Source organism: Amblyomma mixtum, chromosome 9 (genome assembly GCF_055824585.1).
Source record: "Amblyomma mixtum isolate Tamu chromosome 9, ASM5582458v1, whole genome shotgun sequence".
Lineage (NCBI taxonomy): Eukaryota > Metazoa > Arthropoda > Arachnida > Ixodida > Ixodidae > Amblyomma > Amblyomma mixtum.
The window spans coordinates 81,074,155-81,092,325 of record NC_143020.1 but is presented as its reverse complement, the minus strand read 5'-3'; positions in this window follow the sequence as shown (position 1 = coordinate 81,092,325).

Genomic DNA, 18,171 nt, shown 5'->3' with positions numbered 1-18,171 from the left:
ATCCTTGACAACGTGCATGAAGAACCCCTGCTATTTCGTCTCCGGCCGTGTGCCGCTCCGTCCTTTCGTGGTTAAGCCTCAATACAACTAAAACCCCTCTATTGTCACTGGCGCTTTCTTGTGTAACGCTAAACTCCGAAGTGTGCCGCTGCCTTCTTTCCGTATCCTCATGTGGCATTTCCGGTTCCGACTTCCGTTTTCTGCTGGATGCCGGCGTCCATTTTGTAACTGCTTGCCTAGGAACCTCAGTTGCCTCGGCGCAGCGTAGTTCTCCGTTCGAGGAAACCTTGTGAACCTTGTGTCATCGTTATCCCGCGCTGTTTCTCATCCTTTAGATGACTAACAATTGTTTTGCGCTCGAATCCGATCCCTCTCCCTCGGTGTCGTTCAACTTCGTGGCTTGAACGCTCAGAAATTTCAACGCCGTTCACACGGTGTAATCATCGCATGCGGACAAGAACCACTAGCGCGATGTGCTTCTTTTATTGCGAAAGCAATACTCCTTGCACTTTCAGCCTTTGCCGTGGCGCGGCGGTGCCACCATTGACCTTAAGTTGACCTCTGTGTGACGTCATGTGTGACATCACGCCGAAGAGAAGGGCGACCGACTCGCGCCGTCGCAAGCCGCGGCGGTGCCACCACCGGCGCCTAACTCCTGCACTCTCCGCTAGGAGCGTAACAGGTGTTGTGACGTCACGCCGAAGAGAAGGGCGACCGACTCGCGCCGTCGCAAGCCGCGGCAGTGCCACCACCGGCGCCTAACTCTTGCGCTCTCCGCTAGGAGCGCGATTGTGGCGTTACGCTGAAGAGATTAAGCCCGACTCACGTCGCTAGAAAGCAGTAGCTGTGCCAACCACGAGCGGCTTAATTAACATTGCTTCGCGGCGATGCCGCCTACCACTAGGGAAGCTCGTCGTAATGCGCGTAAAAGAGAGCGGCGAGCTACAGAGACAGAGGAAGAGCGTGAAACAAGACTCGCTAAGCGACGTGCCCAGTATGCGGCTCGGCTGGAACGTGCGAGCTCTTGAGTGGATGATGGGACTGATTCGCTCAGTGTTGTCGACAGTGAAGATGGAGCCAGCTGTAGTCTTAGCAGTGACGAACGTTGGAACTTGACTAAACGACTGCGACGAGTCCATGAAACCCAGGAAGAACGACACGAGCGGCTTCAGAAAGAACGTCCATCGCGGATTAAGGATAACGAACGCAAGAGGAAAAGACATGCTTTCGCAATTTCCCGGCTTAACCAAGTTGAGCCACAGCCATTTTTTTTCCGACTTCGATTGAAAGAATAGCACTCAAACAGTATTACGGCGATGGATCAAAACAGCAGCGATGCACTGCGGCCACGAACTTGCCCCGAGAACCGAGAAACAAAGTGGCAGCGTCTCCTTCCGTTCAAGACCGGAAGCCGGAAAGGGGGCAGGGGAGGTTGGCGCTACTTGAAGGGATACTGAAGCAAAATCTTAAAATTGAACAAAAACGCTGAATATAGATTTTCGGAATGTGATTACGCCGGAATGTAGTCGTCACTGTACATATTTTTCAGCGGATGATTTTACTTGCGATGTTTTATCAGCGCGCCAAGCCCTCACGGCCGGCGCGAGGTGAAGAGCAAGACGTCATGACACCCTCCTCCCACAGGCAATACGACGGTTTGTACGAAGTTGCATTACCGCGGCGGCAATTATGGCGGCGCCCTGCGACGCATGACGCCTCGCTTCGGACTGCATTCGTCGTTGTTACTCGCTTCTTCAGCGCGTTCAACGGCCATAAATGGGCCGCCTGTCTTTCGCTTCGTCTCCTGTCGCCCATAAGAAAACGCAAGAGTAATAAATTTGCTTCGTTTTTTTTTTATTTAGAGCAATGATTCTGCCCTCTTTCGGTTTAAGAAGGGCGTGGGTTTGTAGACAACACTGATTCTCCTCCTAAACACCACATGGCGTCACTAGTTTAAACGCCGTCGCGCCTCTGTTTTAAAAGTGCGAATGTTAGAAATGGCGTAAGGTCTGGAAAAAAATATTGGCACTTAGCGTACGTAAGCGTGCATACGGTTATGGTATGTAGACAGCATCTATTGACATCTCTACAATCTGTGTACGCCGTGAGCAGACTACACACAGACGACGAGCGGCCTGCGCAAAACTAAAGACTGGAAAAACCGCGAGTAGTGATGGCAGTCGTGCTTCTGCGGGAACAGTGGGTGCGCGGGTGTAATGACGTTTAGTCGCAGCTCCCACAGGCGGCCGCCAGGTGCAACGAAACGGCAATAAATAGAGAAAAAAAACGTGTTAGCCGAATTTTTCGCTAAAATGCTTGTCGCATTTTTCAGTTATAGCCGTCGAGCTATTTTTTACATCTAAAAGTGCAGCTACAAAAGTTTGGTTCAGAAAAAGTCATGGAGGGGCTTTAAATACAACGTTCCCGGTTCCTCAACGATTACCTGCGCTGAGTGAGGAGAAACGAGCTACCACTGCGGCCAACGAGATCCAAGTCTACCTTTCTGAAACAAAAATTTTGAATATTGGAATATTGAAAGGTATGGTTATGCAAAAATTGAAGGTATAGGTCCATTCTTCTGATAAGTAGCGAAATCTTTATTTTAAAGGGTTTGCAAAGCTTGCATCGTACTTAAGACTGCCATAAAAAAACTAATGGAGAAAGTTTTTCACCATAGCAAATCCGTTCTAAAAAAAAATACAAAACTATTGTCGGCTGATCTGCGGTATATAGAGTTGAATCTCAAATTACATGAAAAAAATTTCCTTCATAAAAGGTTTCCCGTTGAAAAGTGATTTTGTTCACAATTGCTGGGTATGAAACATACCTGAAAAAGTGAAGAAGGAGGCCTGCTCACTACTGGCTGTACTGAAGGATACGTCTACGTCTGACAGGCAGCCAGTCACAGAAGTCACTTTCAGGACAGTCGTGTGCCCCTTGTTTACGCACACAGCGGCCAGCCGCGGATATCTCGCGACCAGTTTTGGTTGATTCATTCGGGTCGCTAGCGTTACGTCTTCGTTAGAGCAAGTGTCAGGAATCGATTAAATAGTGTGGCCCAACGTATATAGCGTGCCGCTAAGAACGTGACTTGCTACACCTGTATATTTCGAAACGTACGCGAAGAAACGAGGTCCTGATTTTTCGAGGTCCTCGGGGTCGCTACGTTTAAAAAAGAAAAGGAAATGCTCCAGTAACCCAGTTTAGCGTAATTGTGCTTTCTGCACCAGTTGGAACTGAGCTCAATGTACACGAAAACTCACGCGAATTCGACAGCGGCAAGCGAAGAGCAACGCCGTCGCGCGAAGCATTTTTTGCCGTGTCGCTTGCCTCCTCTCTCGGCAGTACCACAAGTAGGAGGTAATTTCTATTTCCCCTCCAGGTGTGTAAATTCCACCGCGACCGAAAGTACCAGTATAGTGTACTAGTATTACGTATTCGACTCACAAAATCTAGACCGAGTACTTCGGGGTTATGTAACCCAGGCCGGAGGACCGAACCACGAAAGAGTTACCCCCAAACTCTGAAAGCTTCCTTACCTCAGGAAGGAAGCCTTCACTGCAGTGATGTGCCTTCATGTCAATCTGAAAGCTTCCTTACTGAGGAGCCCTAACTAAGGTCGACCTTGGTGCCTCCTCACATGTTAAGGCAGCTGCCAGCTGCCTTCATGCGTCCTTACGTCGCTCCTGACCCTGGAGGAGCGCTTCACCTCACTGCTGCCGCAAATGATTCCGCACACTCACGCGGGCGGAGAGACGCGGCGCAAGGACGCGAGCCCGGTGTGAGCGCAGTGGAGCAGGCCGGAAAAAATCGCAGCGTGGACTGACTGCTACGCGGACGACTACGGGCAATTTTTTAACCGTGCTTGTGAATATGCTTTCGGTGAAGTGTACATGTATCCTCCAACAGCTAGGTCGCTTCGCGACGCGGTGAATATAGTGGAAGTGCACTGTTACGTTCTTCTGGCGATAACAGCCTCTGTCGCGCGGAACGTATTGCTGATTGCTTGTTCATCGTGACGCGGATGAAAAACGCTGATATCGCGGGCTATATAAACGTTACGGCAGAGCGCTGCGCCGCTCTTTCCTGCCCGGCTGCCGAGATGGAATGAAGGCATTCCAGACAGCCTTCGGTGTCGCCGCTTGCTCGTTGTTCGTGGAATAGCCCAGAAACGTAACAGCTGGTGGCAGCGGAGGGATCGACGACTCCGGGTTCCGCGGCGGTTGTCAGTGAGTGCCTGAAAGGTCTCTTTTGTCAACAAATTAGCTTGAAAGATTAAAGTAGACTGTCACTGACTAGAAAGGGCAGTGGGTGGAAAGCAGCCAGATTTTTTTTCCTCGTAAAAATTTCGGTCGTAGCAAGATGGATCTCGGTGCGATTGTTAAGCCCGAATTAATGCTCTTAGCCGAAGAGCTGGGCGTAAAGGTGGCGAAAGTCATGAGAAAGCCCGAGATCATCTCGGCTATTGAAAAGTGTGGCGCGGGCACCGACGAAATTTTAGAATCTTGGAACGAGGTGCTCAACAAACGGAAGAAAGACGAACTTGAGCTAGAAATGCTTAAGCGAAAGGTTAAGAATGAGGAGGAAGCCATGGCGGTCGATATATCGACAAAATTGGGTATGTGAAGACTCTTGCAGCCCTTTTGCGTCGCGGGAGACATAGGTCTCTACTTAGTAAATTTTGAGCGGGTGTGCAGAAAGGGGGGCTTCGTGGAGTCGAGCTGGCCACAAAGGCTTCTGAGCTTGCTGCTAGCGGAAGTGGCCGATGTTTTGGCAAGGTTAGATTCCAAAGAGGCGGATGTCTACTTGTCTGTGAAAACCTGCCTACTGAAGAAGTTCAGGATGTCCCCTGAGGGTTTTCGAATAAAGTTTCGAGAGGGAAGGAAAAAGCGTCAAGAAAGCTATGCCGAGTTCGCTTACAAGTTAATGGGCTTCCTAGGGAGTTGGCTCCGTGGTGTAGACTCGTATGAGGACCGCGAAAAGGTGCTAGCGCAGATTGCACTTGAGCAGTTTTTCTGTTCTATTCCTTCAACCCTGAAGGATTGGATTCAGGACAGGCCAGATGTAAAATCCGTACAAGTGGCGGCTGATTACGCAGACCTGTATTGCTCCAGACATGAGAAAAAGTTTGATAACGAAAAGCCTAGCCTTGTCCGCATCACGAGCGAGGAACGGTTCGTTCGTTATGTAAATACGCAGTGTTCGACGCATGTTCCACCTTCAAAGGAAGCTTTGGATCCAGAAAAGCAAAAGCTAAAAACAAAGTTGTTTGAAGCAAGAAAGCCTATTGTTTGCTACAAATGTCACCAACCGGGTCCTGTGGCTTCAGGCTGTCATGTGCCTTGAGTGTCTCCGGTTAACTTGTGCATGGATAAGACAGAAGACCTGCTTAGGCCATACTTGTACGACATAGAAGTAAATGGTCAATCTTGCAAGGCTTTAAAGGGACAGTGAGGAAAGCTCTATCAATATTTTTTTTAAAGCAAAAGCCGATAGTTCGGCATATCATGGCTTTGTTGTCACTTGGCCGGCAGCAAAAGATGCATTTATTTCTAAGAAAGTTGGATGCGAAGTTGAAAAAGTTTTTTCCCGCCGCTCTGATTCAAACTTGGGATACTCTTATGACAACACAGGACTAAGTGACGAGAAACATGACGTGAATATGACGTAACGCAGACTCAGTGATTTCTGGCCGCCAGCAGTGCAGCCCAGCAGCAGCCGAAAAGAAAGCTGCCGCCGGCCGCACATTGATGGCATCTATCGGCTATTGCGGCCGTCGCTGCCGTCGCTTCGTTTACAATTGCACCGGCGTTTTGCCAGCGTTACGATGGATCCCGTTCTCGAAGTCGTCAATGAAGTTCTCGCAAATAGGCACCTTTAGCATACCGTGTACCTTGTTACCGTTAGCGGAACACCGGGAGCCCGCCTACCACCGGTGAGCAGGCGCTGATTGGTCCCGATGCTGCAGGCGCGCGTGTAGCTGTCTAATAGCTGTCGGGTACGTGGCGCCATCTGGCGACGTCAAGGAGATTTGCGCATGCATTGGCTGCGCCTCAGTGATTCGTGGCTCCTCGTGTCGTAGTGTTGCTAGAACCGTTGGTACTAGCAACACTGTTTTGTCCTATGACGTCATCACGCTTGTACTTCCGAGTTTGGCCTGTGGCGGCGATACCTGTATTTTGGTTCTTGCTCTTTCCTATACGTTACAAGAGCTTTTTTGTCGGTATGAGTGGCGTTTTTGTAATCAGGAGCTGGTATTCTGTCGATACAAGCCAACTTCGATTTCTCCTCAGTGTCCCTTTAAGAGACACCGGAGCCACGCACGACTTGGTTCATTCCTCGCTAGTGAAGCAATACGATTTCACAGGCGACTGCGTGTCGGTTCGAGAGGCCCTGGAAGATCGTACAATCAGCTTGCCAGTAGCCAGAGTAAAACTAGACGGGCCTTTTGGTGTAGTACACACGGAGGCAGCAGTGTCCGACGGGGTATTGCCCAGCTGTCCGTACACTCCAACCGAACGGCAAGGCAGCTCGGTGACTCGGGTGTATCGCTTGACATGAATTCCGTTCTAGTAGTCACTCGCTCCATGACGTCAGCGAACGCCTCTGAGCCGCAAACGCTCGCGACGAGGGCAGAAGCTGATAAGTCAGATAACGAAACGGCAGAAGGCATGCCGGAGGATACGCTCAAAGAAGCAGATTTAACCACGCTGGTTTCGCCGGAAAGCGCGAAATTCCGTGCTCTTGTAAATGTTGATAAGTGTATACGCTTAAGGCCGATTCACACGACGGACCGTTCGTCCGCGGCCCGCGCAGTACGTGTGCATACGTCAGCACTTTGAGAGGCGCGCTGTCGGCCGCCATCCATCCATGCATCTAGCGCGCCTCTCAAAGTGCTGACGTATGCACTCGTACTGCGCGGGCCGCGGACGAACGGTCCGTCGTGTGAATCGGCCTTTACCAGAGAACAGGCCACGGACCCAACACTAGAAAAATGTCGAGATAGCCTGGGAAAAAATGTCGAGATAGCCTGGGAAAAAAATGTCGAGATAGCCTGGGAAAAAAATGTCGAGATAGCCTGGGAAAAAAATGTCGATATAGCCTGGGAAAAAATGTCGATATAGCCTGGGAAACAAATGTCGAGATAGCCTGGGAAACAAATGTCGAGATAGCCTGGGAAACAAATGTCGAGATAGCCTGGGAAACAAATGTCGAGATAGCCTGGGAAATAATGTAACAGATTGCCATAGAAGAAAACCAATGGAGAAAGCTTTTCACAAAGCAAGTATATAACAATAGAAAAAAAAATACAAGACTGCTTGTGGCCGATCTGCGGATATATGGATCGTTAGAGTGAAATCTTAGATTATATGAAAAAAATTTCCTTCATAAACGGTTTCGCGTTGAAAAGTGCTTTTGTTTACAACTGCCGGATATGAAACATGCTTGATAGAGGGAAGGAGGCTGTACTACTGGATGTACTGAAGGCTACGTCTACGTCTGGCAGGCAGCGCCATCATTTCTGGTCGTCTGAGCCAGTGACAGAAGTCACTTTCTGGGAAGTCGTCTGCCCCTTGTTTACGCACACAGCGGCAAGCCGCGGATATTTCGCGACCAGTTTTGGTTGATTCCTTCGGGTCGCTCATGTTATGTTTGCGATAGAGCAAGTGTCACGAATCAATTAGTGAGGTTCGACGTAGGTAGCCCGCCGGTCTGAGCGTGCCTTTCCACACCTGCATATTTCGAAACGTACTGCGAAAAAAAACAAGGGCCTTGTTTTTCGAGGACCTCGGGGTCGCAACGTTTTAAAAGTGCAAATTCTCCAATCGCCCAGTTTAGCCTACTTGTGCTCTATGTGCCCGTTGAAGCTGAACTCCATGTACGCGAAAACACACGCGAATTCGACGGCGTCAAACGCCGAGAAACGCCGTTGCGCGAAGCATTTTTTGCCGTGTCGCTTGCCTCGTCTCTCGGAAGTACCGCAAAAGTTATGTAATTTGTGTTTCCTCTCAAGGTGTGTAAATTCCACCCCGAGAAGAAAGCATCAGTATAGTGTGCTAGTAGACGGCCGGTCTCGACGCGCGCGCTCTCTCGAGTGAGCGCGTCCAGACCGGCAGTGACTAGTATTAGTTGTTCCACTCGCAAAAAAGTACAGCCTAGAACTTCGTACATATGTAGCCAATGCTGGGGGACCGAACCACAAAAGAATTAACCCCCCTTGAGCCTCTCATGCCATTAAGCAAAGAAGGAATGGAGTTCTCAGAATGGTCCTTTCTCTTGTAGGGGACCCGACTACATGCCGCTAGGCGGTGTAAATTTTACAGTTTGAGTCGCTCAAGGTTCCTCGCTTCTTTTCTGAGAAAATTCATGCACAATCGTACAGGGCAAGGTAGTTAAGAGCAGCGCTGGTTTCGCCTAGCCAAAGAAGGTAAGCATGAGTAATCTTTTTACATATTTTGGGCACGCATCCTCTTCCGCACGTCCGTGTTTTTTTGAAATTGAAAAGATTTATTTGAGCAGAGCAGTTACAGCATCTGCTGCAGGGGCAGAGGCTAAAGGCTGTGGCGCCTGACGAGGCCTCTGTCCCTCTGCAGTCGACGGAAGCGCAATACAAATTTCAGCATAACAAGAAAGTAAGTCACATAATTAAAACAAATATGGGTAAAATATGCCATTATAATCACAACATTAACACAGTATGATAAGTCCAAAAATATGCAAGGATATTATACAGAGATTTTGTTCAGTATACAATACATTGAAGGACACTTATAACAAAAATAAAGTGAAAAACCATGGTACAAGAGAAGGATACATCCTGTGTATCCATGTCATAGGCACTCCGGTATTCCTTATTCCCCGTATTGCACCGTCTCCACGCCAAATACAAGCCCGATGACCGTCTACGAGTGTAGACGCCGCGGACTAAGTGGAAAGCGTTTTGCGCTTTGGTTGCTTATTTTGCGCTGTATGTGCGTTTGATCACCTTACATTTGATTAAAGAATGCGGCCGATGCTTCCTTGAGACGTAAGTATTTCCGCGAAACTGTTGCACTGGTGGCTTGTTCCGGTTCAAAACTATTGGGGCGCTGATTTGTTACGCGGGTGCGACCAGCGCTACCTCGAACGATTGGAGCCTCAGGCAACTATATTGACATTGTTCTGGGTCGTTGAAGTTGCTTTTAGCGCTTTATCTCAAAAGTACATCTTCTTGGATGACCGCCGAGCACTTTCTTCCTGTCGCCGCCGCCGAGTTATTAAGTTTATTCAGAAATACTTCCTTTCACGTCGCCTTCATGTAATTTTGCAACGAAACAAATCTGTATCGCATTAATGAGTGAGAGGTGTGGGTTGCAAAAGCACTGAAATCGTCCTGTGGCTACTCATGGTCACTTTGAACGCAAATTTCGCCATTGCATACGCGAGTGCCTACCCTTTTGGATAAAGTTGCTATTGCTGGTTTGTTTTAAAGCTAATAAAAGTGAGAAGGCCAGAAGTGAGAGGTAAGGTAGCAAAGAGCGTTGGTAGAGTAGCAGCCTCGTCAAGCGGCCGGAAATGGGGAGCAGTTGTAGATTGCCACCTGGCATGCTCGTCCTAGAGCACTATTGTCCAAGTTTTTACTCCACCCCCCCTCCCTGTCCTCCCTTGGGCGGCTACAATAACCACTCTGCCGCTACCAAAGCAACCACCCGCCTGACTTGACAGGGTACGTGTAAACAATATACCTCCCTCAACCTACGTCATCAGCGCACGTGTTTCTAGGCCGATGGGCAAAACATGCGCCGTACCGAGAAGGGTCACGCCTAGAGAAGAAAGGCTGCGAGGCGTTTCGAATCGAGGGACAAACACGCTTGACACCAGAAATACCGTTTCAGAACCGAAAGTTGACGATTTTGCCCATCGGGTCATACCTTTTTGACGTCACCCTGTTTACATCAGCGTGGCAGCTGCGGGAGATACCCTAAAAAATACATGAGTCACTAACGTATTCAAGTAAACGCTTCTTAGAAAGCGGTTACCTGGTCAGGCAGAGGTCCAGGGAGCTGTGCTTTGTCACTCTCACTCTCTCTCTCTCGGGACGCCCTTCCGGCTTCCCTCTCGCCTTAACCCCCTTTCCTCTACGTGTTTTCCCCTACTACCCTTGAAACCTTTATAAATGGATGAGACTTGAAGCACAACGAATGGTCTATGCATTGCTGCTTGATGTCTCGAGCGCGTGCTGCCCAGCCGTGAGTCTAGTCTGAACGAGAGTACGCGTAGTCGCTAGCACTTGCAACATGTGCCTGCAGGTTGACCGGCGTTGGAGGTTTTACCAATTGCCTCAAGAGCCATCGCCGGATGAATGCCACGCTGTGCTGGAACGTGTGGATTGGTTCATGAGGTCGCTCATCTGGTACAACAACGCCAGGCTATATACGCTGCAGGAAAGAGCTTTTGTCGTTACCTTTTCGACAGAAGCGGAGCAGTCCATAAATCACGAGACCATCTATGTGGTCGTGTGGACCACAGCGCCGCTTTTGGCGACGCTGGCTTTGAGGGATATTTTTGAGCGCCCAGTGTACGAGGCTGTTCGATCAGCGCTCAACGGCCACGCCGTGTCCATGGACGGAATTTCCACCAGCGATCTCTTTGAGGGCTTTAATCAAGCCATCGGCTGTATCCGAGATGCAGCGTATGAATAACTGCGACAACGTAACCCTGCACTTCAACATCCTCTTGGACATTCGCCGACTGGATCCGAACGCGAACAGCTTTCTCCTCCGGACGAAGGTTAGTGCTTTATTCATTACAAATGATTGTTTTTGGGAACCTTTTGCTGTGCACTCGCGGGCTATGATGAGCTACCCAAGGAATTTATTCAGTGGCTAATGACAACCAGCTTTCTAAATCGAAAATCCGGGTCATCATCTTGTTCAAAGGTTCTCGGCACAATTTTTTATTCAGTTTCTTTAAAGATATACTTTGCGCACGTTAGAAACCCACACTAAGTTCATCGGCAGCTAAAGCCTTTTTCGCATGGAAGCGACAGCACTTTCGAATCCTGCCACCGCGGGGGCGAAACTTGTTTCGAGTCGTCGCAGCAACTCGAGCGCAAATAGCGACGACGTTCTAACAAGTTGGAAATTTTCGCTACGACGCGGGGCTCAATCGCTTGCATGTGATCATCGTGGTTAATGTGTGACTTCGTAACGGTTAGACGCCTTGTTATACCCAAGGAACTTGACTGGACACATATAGAGTGCTCTTCTAGCAATTAAAATGTAGTTTATATAAATATGCTCTATATTGTGCGACGTGTCAGCGCAGACGAGTTAGGAAGCACGGTAATAAATTTGCTCTTCGTGGTATTGCACTGGGTGTTGCATGCGACACAAATTAGTGCTTTCTTGCTCTACAAGTGCTGACTTGAAGAATTTCTCTCTTGTCCTCGTTGAGGAAACAGATCAGAAGCGATGGGCAGTGATAGTATTCATGACATGAATGTCAGCATTAAGAGATTTCAGCGTTTTATTGTGTTGACCCGTGAATGATATCATAAACATGAAATTTGCACACACTTCGCTCATTTACGATATTTGCGCGCTTTATGCAAAACTTTGAGTTTGTTCTGTTGCAGCGCTTTAAACGACGGACAGAAACTTCGACTGCGTGTTTCAGGTAATTTCCATTGCCGCATTGTCTTCCTGAGAAATGCAGTGGGAGCTATTTCGATGTAAGGCTTCCATTTAAATTCCGCACACGCAGGGTCTCTCATGTTATGGTTTGAAAAAAAAAAAGGCCTTAAACTTTGAGTTTGGCAGATTAGAAGCTCTTCAAGGGCAACATATTTCTTTTCGGTCCAAGAAAGGCTGTGAAGGTCGGTCGTTTTGTTCCGCAGATTCAAAGAGCATGTTTTTGGTCTCAAAAACGTTGCATGACGAAAAGCTCCTTTAGCCTTTTGTCTAGGGCAATTCCCCAGAATTGATTGGTTCTATTGAGAAAATAGCCGCCGCGATGACTCAGTGGTTATGGCGCTCGGCTGCTAACCCGAAAGACGCGAGTTCGATCCCGGCCTTTGCGGTAGAATTTCGATGGAGGCGCAATTCTAGAGGCCCGTGTACTGTGCGATGTCAGTGCATGTTAACGAACTCCAGGTGGCCGAAATTTCCGGAGCCCTTCACTACGGCGTCCCTCAGCCTGAGTCGCTTTTGGACGTTAAATCCTTATAGCCCGCTCACCGGTGAGGGAGGAATGGACAACTTGCAAAACTGCGGGAAAGCTGACTTACAGGACGATGTTTTCCAACCAAAAATCCTTGTTCACAGACACGTTTTCGCTTCCTGCCCAGCTGCCTAAAGGGGTTAGCGCGAGGGGAGATGAGTCAGCAGCCCTGCTCTGTGTCCTTCTTCGAAAACGTGTGCGGGGCTGCCCCCAAATCTGCGTGAAGCTGAAGCCCCGTAGGACATTACCAGCTTTCGAGGTCGAGTGTGAAGGAAAGTAGTGCAAAGGTTACAGTGATGAATTCCCTTGACAAGTACCTGTCTCAACCCACTCCTCTCGTTCGCGCTTCAGCTCTATTGTGTCCTTTCAACAATTTCCCTCCCATACAGATAAAGAGACGTCTCTCGTCTCCCTTTTCGAGGAAGAATACGAGATTGCCGTCTGCGTACGAGGGATTTTGGTTTTGAAAATTGGAGAGGGCGCTTGTTATTCCACAAGTTGGCCATTAAATATTGGTATCCACTCAAGCGCATCCGTACGCCTACACCGCTTCTACAGGAAAAGTTCGTACAGCCTGGTGTAAGAGGGTTCACCAGCTACAAGGCAACTCAGATTTGAACTTTTTCTGTCGATAGAGGGCAGCGTTTGGGTACCCTAAAAAGGAGGGAAGTTCTGTTTCCCCCCAAAGGTGTGTAAACTACACCGCGACACGGAAGTATTCGTTCTTCCGCGTACGAAAAGTAGAGCCCATAACTTGGTGGTCAAAGTTCAGGGGACCGAAGCACAACAGAGTTAACCCATCTCAAGCCACTGAGCAAATGAAGGATGGGGGGGGGGGAGGAGGGGTCAGACAATGGACCATTCCTAGTAACCCACCAATATAGCGTTTCCGGTTGGGTCGCCTAAGCTTTCACCCGTCTTGTCTGCGAAAATTACTTTACAAAGGCACAGTGGGGTTACTGGTTCCGTCGGAGCAGATAGGTGTGGTCGGTTAAAAATGGCGGAAGTAGAGGCTTGGCGCATCCGCAGGAAATTTTTGGAAAAAGGTCCATAGTGTTGAACCCCCGAGTAGTCAGTTCTCAAAATGAAAGGAAAGAAAGGAGCTCCTAGCACACGGCCTCATGGCTGGTCTACCTTTTGCCGCGTAGCCTTCCTGACGTAGCGACACAAGGATGCCCTCGATGGTAGTGACAGCGTGTAGATCACTTTGCTTAGTTTCGTACGAGTGTTCCGAGCGCCGAATACCGATCTTCCGCTTCTCAGCACCAACAAGGCTTGAGTGTTTGGCTTGTTCTAACGGAGGCCATCATCTTTTGGCTCTTTTGTGCGCCATACTTTTGTTACCTGTATAGACAGCCAGGGGCTTGCATTCCTAGTGGCTTAAATACCAGCAAGCAACAAGTCAGCAGAAAATGCCAGCAAACAATTTCAGGTATGGGTGATTGCGAATACATGAAAACCTTCTTTTTTTACACCACCAGCTCTAGAAATAAAGAAGAGCAGAAATGATTCAGATATACAGCGGAAGCAAGAAAAAAGGAAAGAAAGAAAATGAAGTTCTTCCGGGTTCTAAGAAAAGCCAGAGGTTGGTGGAAGAATGTAGTAGCGACAAAATAATCTGTCGCCAGTTTATCCACGTGGAACTAGTTAAATTTTAGCGCGAAATTTAAATCCCCGCAGACAATACATACACAACTTTAAAAGCCTGTAAAGCGCGAACACTAGGTTCGATATGGATAAAAATTCATATTATTCATATGACATCAGCATATCATTTTTAAAAGCAGAGTTGAGCCCTACAAAACTTGATTGTCGTATTGCCAGTATTTGCTTATTTCATAAGTTTTTTTACAGCTCATCGCGTATTCTACCCACATTCCCTCCAGAACGAATTTCACTCCGCCTTGGTTACCTCTAGCAAGTTTGCCGTCCACAGTCTCGTACGAACACGTTTGTTGCATCATTCTTTCCTTGTTCAGCCAAAGACTGGTACGGTCTTCCACACGACGTTACTGCAACCACTTGCCCATCTTCATTTTCGAATTGTTTACTGCAACTGCCATATTTAACGTATAACATATTTGTGTATAAGGTTTGATTCTATCTTTACCCAAAACAAGGTTTTTAAGGTAATAAACTGAAGTGAAATTGTCGCTTAACGATCAAGAAAGAAAAAGGGAGGAAATGTTGCGTACGAGATCTTGATATATGTCTTAGTTTATTCACGAGATGACATGAAAGACCAACGTATATAAAAGCACATTTTTTCTCGCTATTTACGTCTGAATGGCAAAAAAAAAAAGAAACTTAAACCATAAAATCTGCCCGCTAATTTTCCTCTATTCAGTAAAAAAGACAACGCTGCCACAAACCTCATGAAAATCGAACCATGTTTAGACACGGTGCAGCATCTGAAGCCGCGTTTACATGAATGCGACAGCAGCGCATCGCATCAACTTTTTAGCGCATCGTATTCATGTAAACGGTGGTAATGCGCTAGGAAACCGCATCGCATCAATGCGCCAGACGGGGCTAGATCTAGAATGACAAGTCGACTTCAGCGGTGAATGGAAACAGGTTTGGAAGTGTCGTTCCTCCTTCTTGTCGTGCCTACAGAATACCCTCCCGCCGGATAACAAAGCAGACTTGGCTCAAGATGGGGCTCACTGGACCCCTCTGCCGCGTGCAATGGGCGAAGGGTCACGGTCCCATCGGACTTGATGCTGTAGGTGTAAACAGTAGCTCATCGGCTCCACGGGATACGCTAGGAAATGCGATGCGCTGCTGTCGCATTCATGTAAACGCGGCTTGAGAGTTACCATGTATTTCCTGTGGACACTGTCACTGGTGAACCCCGTTAAGCCCGGCCAACAACTCCTGGCCAACAACGTCGGGGTGCTAGCATGACGAATGACCGTGAGCATGTTTAACTAGCTCAGCGCCACGTGCAGAGGTGATTACGTTCGATTCTTGGAATGCATGTGACAGGCCAGTGTTCCCTGGGTAAGGTGCTTGACAGGGGCACCGAGCGGGCAGGGGGAGCGCTTTCCGGGAACCGCACCACAATGTGAGATTAGCAGCGAACATGAGGGGGGCTCTTTCAGGGGTGGGTGGCTTGTTCCCGGATTTTCGCTTGTTTTGTCGTTTACTAGGATGGGGGCACTTTTGAGGGATTAAATCGGTGTGGCTGGCGCGTTTCCGTCGCCTGGCTATTTCCTTTGGCCTGGCGCAGTTGTGGGGTGCGGCTTTGTTGTGGGTGCGAGGATATGGGAAGGTAAAGAGAGGGCGACGGTGCTGGAGGCAGAGTCTTGCCAAAACTGGTTTTCCCGTCCGTCTGCGCCGTTGTCCGCTGTCACCGGCCTTCATATGCATGCGACTCATTGTCGCCCGCAGACGAGACGGAGCTAGTGACGTCGCATGAGTTGGTGCTCTGTCCGCAGTCGTAATCAAGAATGTTGTTTGATGTCGGGATGCCGTTTAGTCCATCGAACAAGTGCGAAGTTTTGTTTTTCTATCGTGCAGTGAAGATGAAGTAAAATCGATTGCTATGGAATATATGTATCGGACTACCTACAGTGTCATGTAGGCTTCGCATTTGTCTAAAATGAGCCTTTTTTTTTCCTTATTACTGCTTTTGCGCTTTGTTCACTGCCAGTGGTGCGTTTTGACTTTATAGGCAAGAACTCTCTCAAAATGCAATAATCACGCACTGATTTCGTTGTTGTTGCCAGATACTAAATTATTCTAGGCTACAAGTAAACTTAAATGACCAAGGATCTCTTTTGGTCGTTCGTTCAAACTGCCGTATAAAAAGTCGTGCATTTCTGAAAGGTAACTGTCAGGAGGACATAGATTTCCGAAAATGGCAGCAGTCAGTGCGGAAACGTCAATGCTCATGAGTGTGCATTATCCGCTTTAAAGTTCATCGGGTCGGGTCAGTCTTTTAGAATAGATTTGTGGTTCTCTTTCCGTTCCTTCTGCCAAGGACGCAGGCTGCCCACTCAACATAATTTTTCGGCAATAAGAAAGCGCTACACAATACGGACACCAAAGAGGTGGAAAGGACGACCCGATAATACTTTCTTATTTCCAAAACCATGTACCAACTAGCCCTCGAACAAGTTGTAATTGAGAGCATGAATCCCTTTACTGTCTGTTTGCCGAAAAAAAAATAAACTCCCGTCAAACAGCAGCCCCTTAACGTGGAGGAGCTTCGCACTGATTGTCATACTCATGAATGAGTAGTTATGATTGAAATTGTTCATTTCGCATGTTTGAATGCGACTATCAGGTATTTACGCACAGATGCCTCGTGCGTTCTACTTCCCTGTGATTTCTGATAAAGCTACCCTGAGAAGGACCGAAAACTTTGGCTGCTCCTCTGTTCTACACACTGTAGATTGCAGGCACCGAGGTTGCTCTGTGGCTGTGCTGCTCGGCTGCTGACCCCAAAGGTGCGGGTTTGATCGTGGCCGCAGCGATCGCAATTCGTTAGAGACTAAATGCTAGAGACCATTGTACTGCGCGATGTCAGTGCACCTTAAGAACAATACATGGTCAAAGCTGTCACTGCAGCGTCTCTCATAGCCTGAGTTCCCACACTTAGTCCAAACTATAGTGAAGACCGGACATTATGCAGGCCACGCAACATTTCTTAGAATATTCTCCTTCAAAGACATGTTTTATTTTCTCCCTATCCTATTGCAGCGGCTGCCGTGGAGGACGCGTCCTCCTCCACTGCAGAATTAGCGGCGCGGGCTTTGTTTCAAAGCATCGGCGCGCCTGGCACCTGTGGACCGACCACCCTGACGGGCTATGGCTGCATTGGGAATGAACCGATGAGACAGGAGTGGCTCTGTTGGTGAAGCGACGACCAGGAGAGGCAACACTGCGGCCAGTCAAAGAATGTTTTGGTCAATGTTGTGTCTCACGGCTTTATTTATTCTGCAGACATGGCGATTTAAACCGTCTTTCTTTTACGTGATTGTATCTTGATGATTCGGGCAGAATAAAGGGCGACGGGGGAAGATCGAAATTTGCGCCAGTGTAACTACAATTGCTCTGTTTAAAGCGAAACTATGTGAACATCAAAATTTCATTTTTCTATTAAAACAGTGCGCATTGACAGGACAAAGTCGAGAAACACAGACACAGCACTGGCTGACAACTGAGGTATTTCCTGCTTTGGTTGCAACAAATACAGAAAGTATCGTCTTAAAATACAAAGAAAGCCATGGAATCGTAATTTTGTATTTCTTTGTATTTTTCGACGATATTTTCTGTATTTATTGCAACCAAAGCAGTAAATACCTCAGTTGTCAGCCAGTGCTGTGTCTGTGTGTTTCTCGACTTTGTCCTGTCAATGCGCACTGTTTTAAGTAGAAAAATGAACCAACTGGCCCCGCTACTTCCCATGATGCAAAATTTCATGTTAAAGGTGTAAGCTTCCTCCTGTCTTGCAGTGCGCTGCAATATACGCAGGTCACCTGTTATTTACCAAAATGACTAAAAAACGCCGCAGGCATATATTAACTGTACATTTTATCATAACACTTGTAGGATGTTAATTTACACGCTCTGTTGCTGCAGTGAGCAGTTGTACATATTTTGCCACAGTGGCATTCGTGGTGTGCACCCTTTATCACACTAATGCTTGAATATCCTTTTTTTATGCTGCTACAATTTTTTGGCAGTTCTTCCGTTTTTACCTGGCTTACCAGGGCCGCTGTGAAAATAAACGAAATCTATCAAGTGCACGCATCGTGTTTCTGTTTTGTTCCTGCTCTCCAATCTATTTAAATTCCCAGGAATTATGCGAGAAGCCTCGTGTGAAAAGAAACAGGCAGATAATTAAGAGAAAAACTGGTTGGTTTAACGACTTCCAAATGATCGACCGTGCGAAGCGGTTCATCGTTTGTACCAACTTTGTGCTTATAATCGCTAACTGTGTTTGATTTGTTCATTTTCATT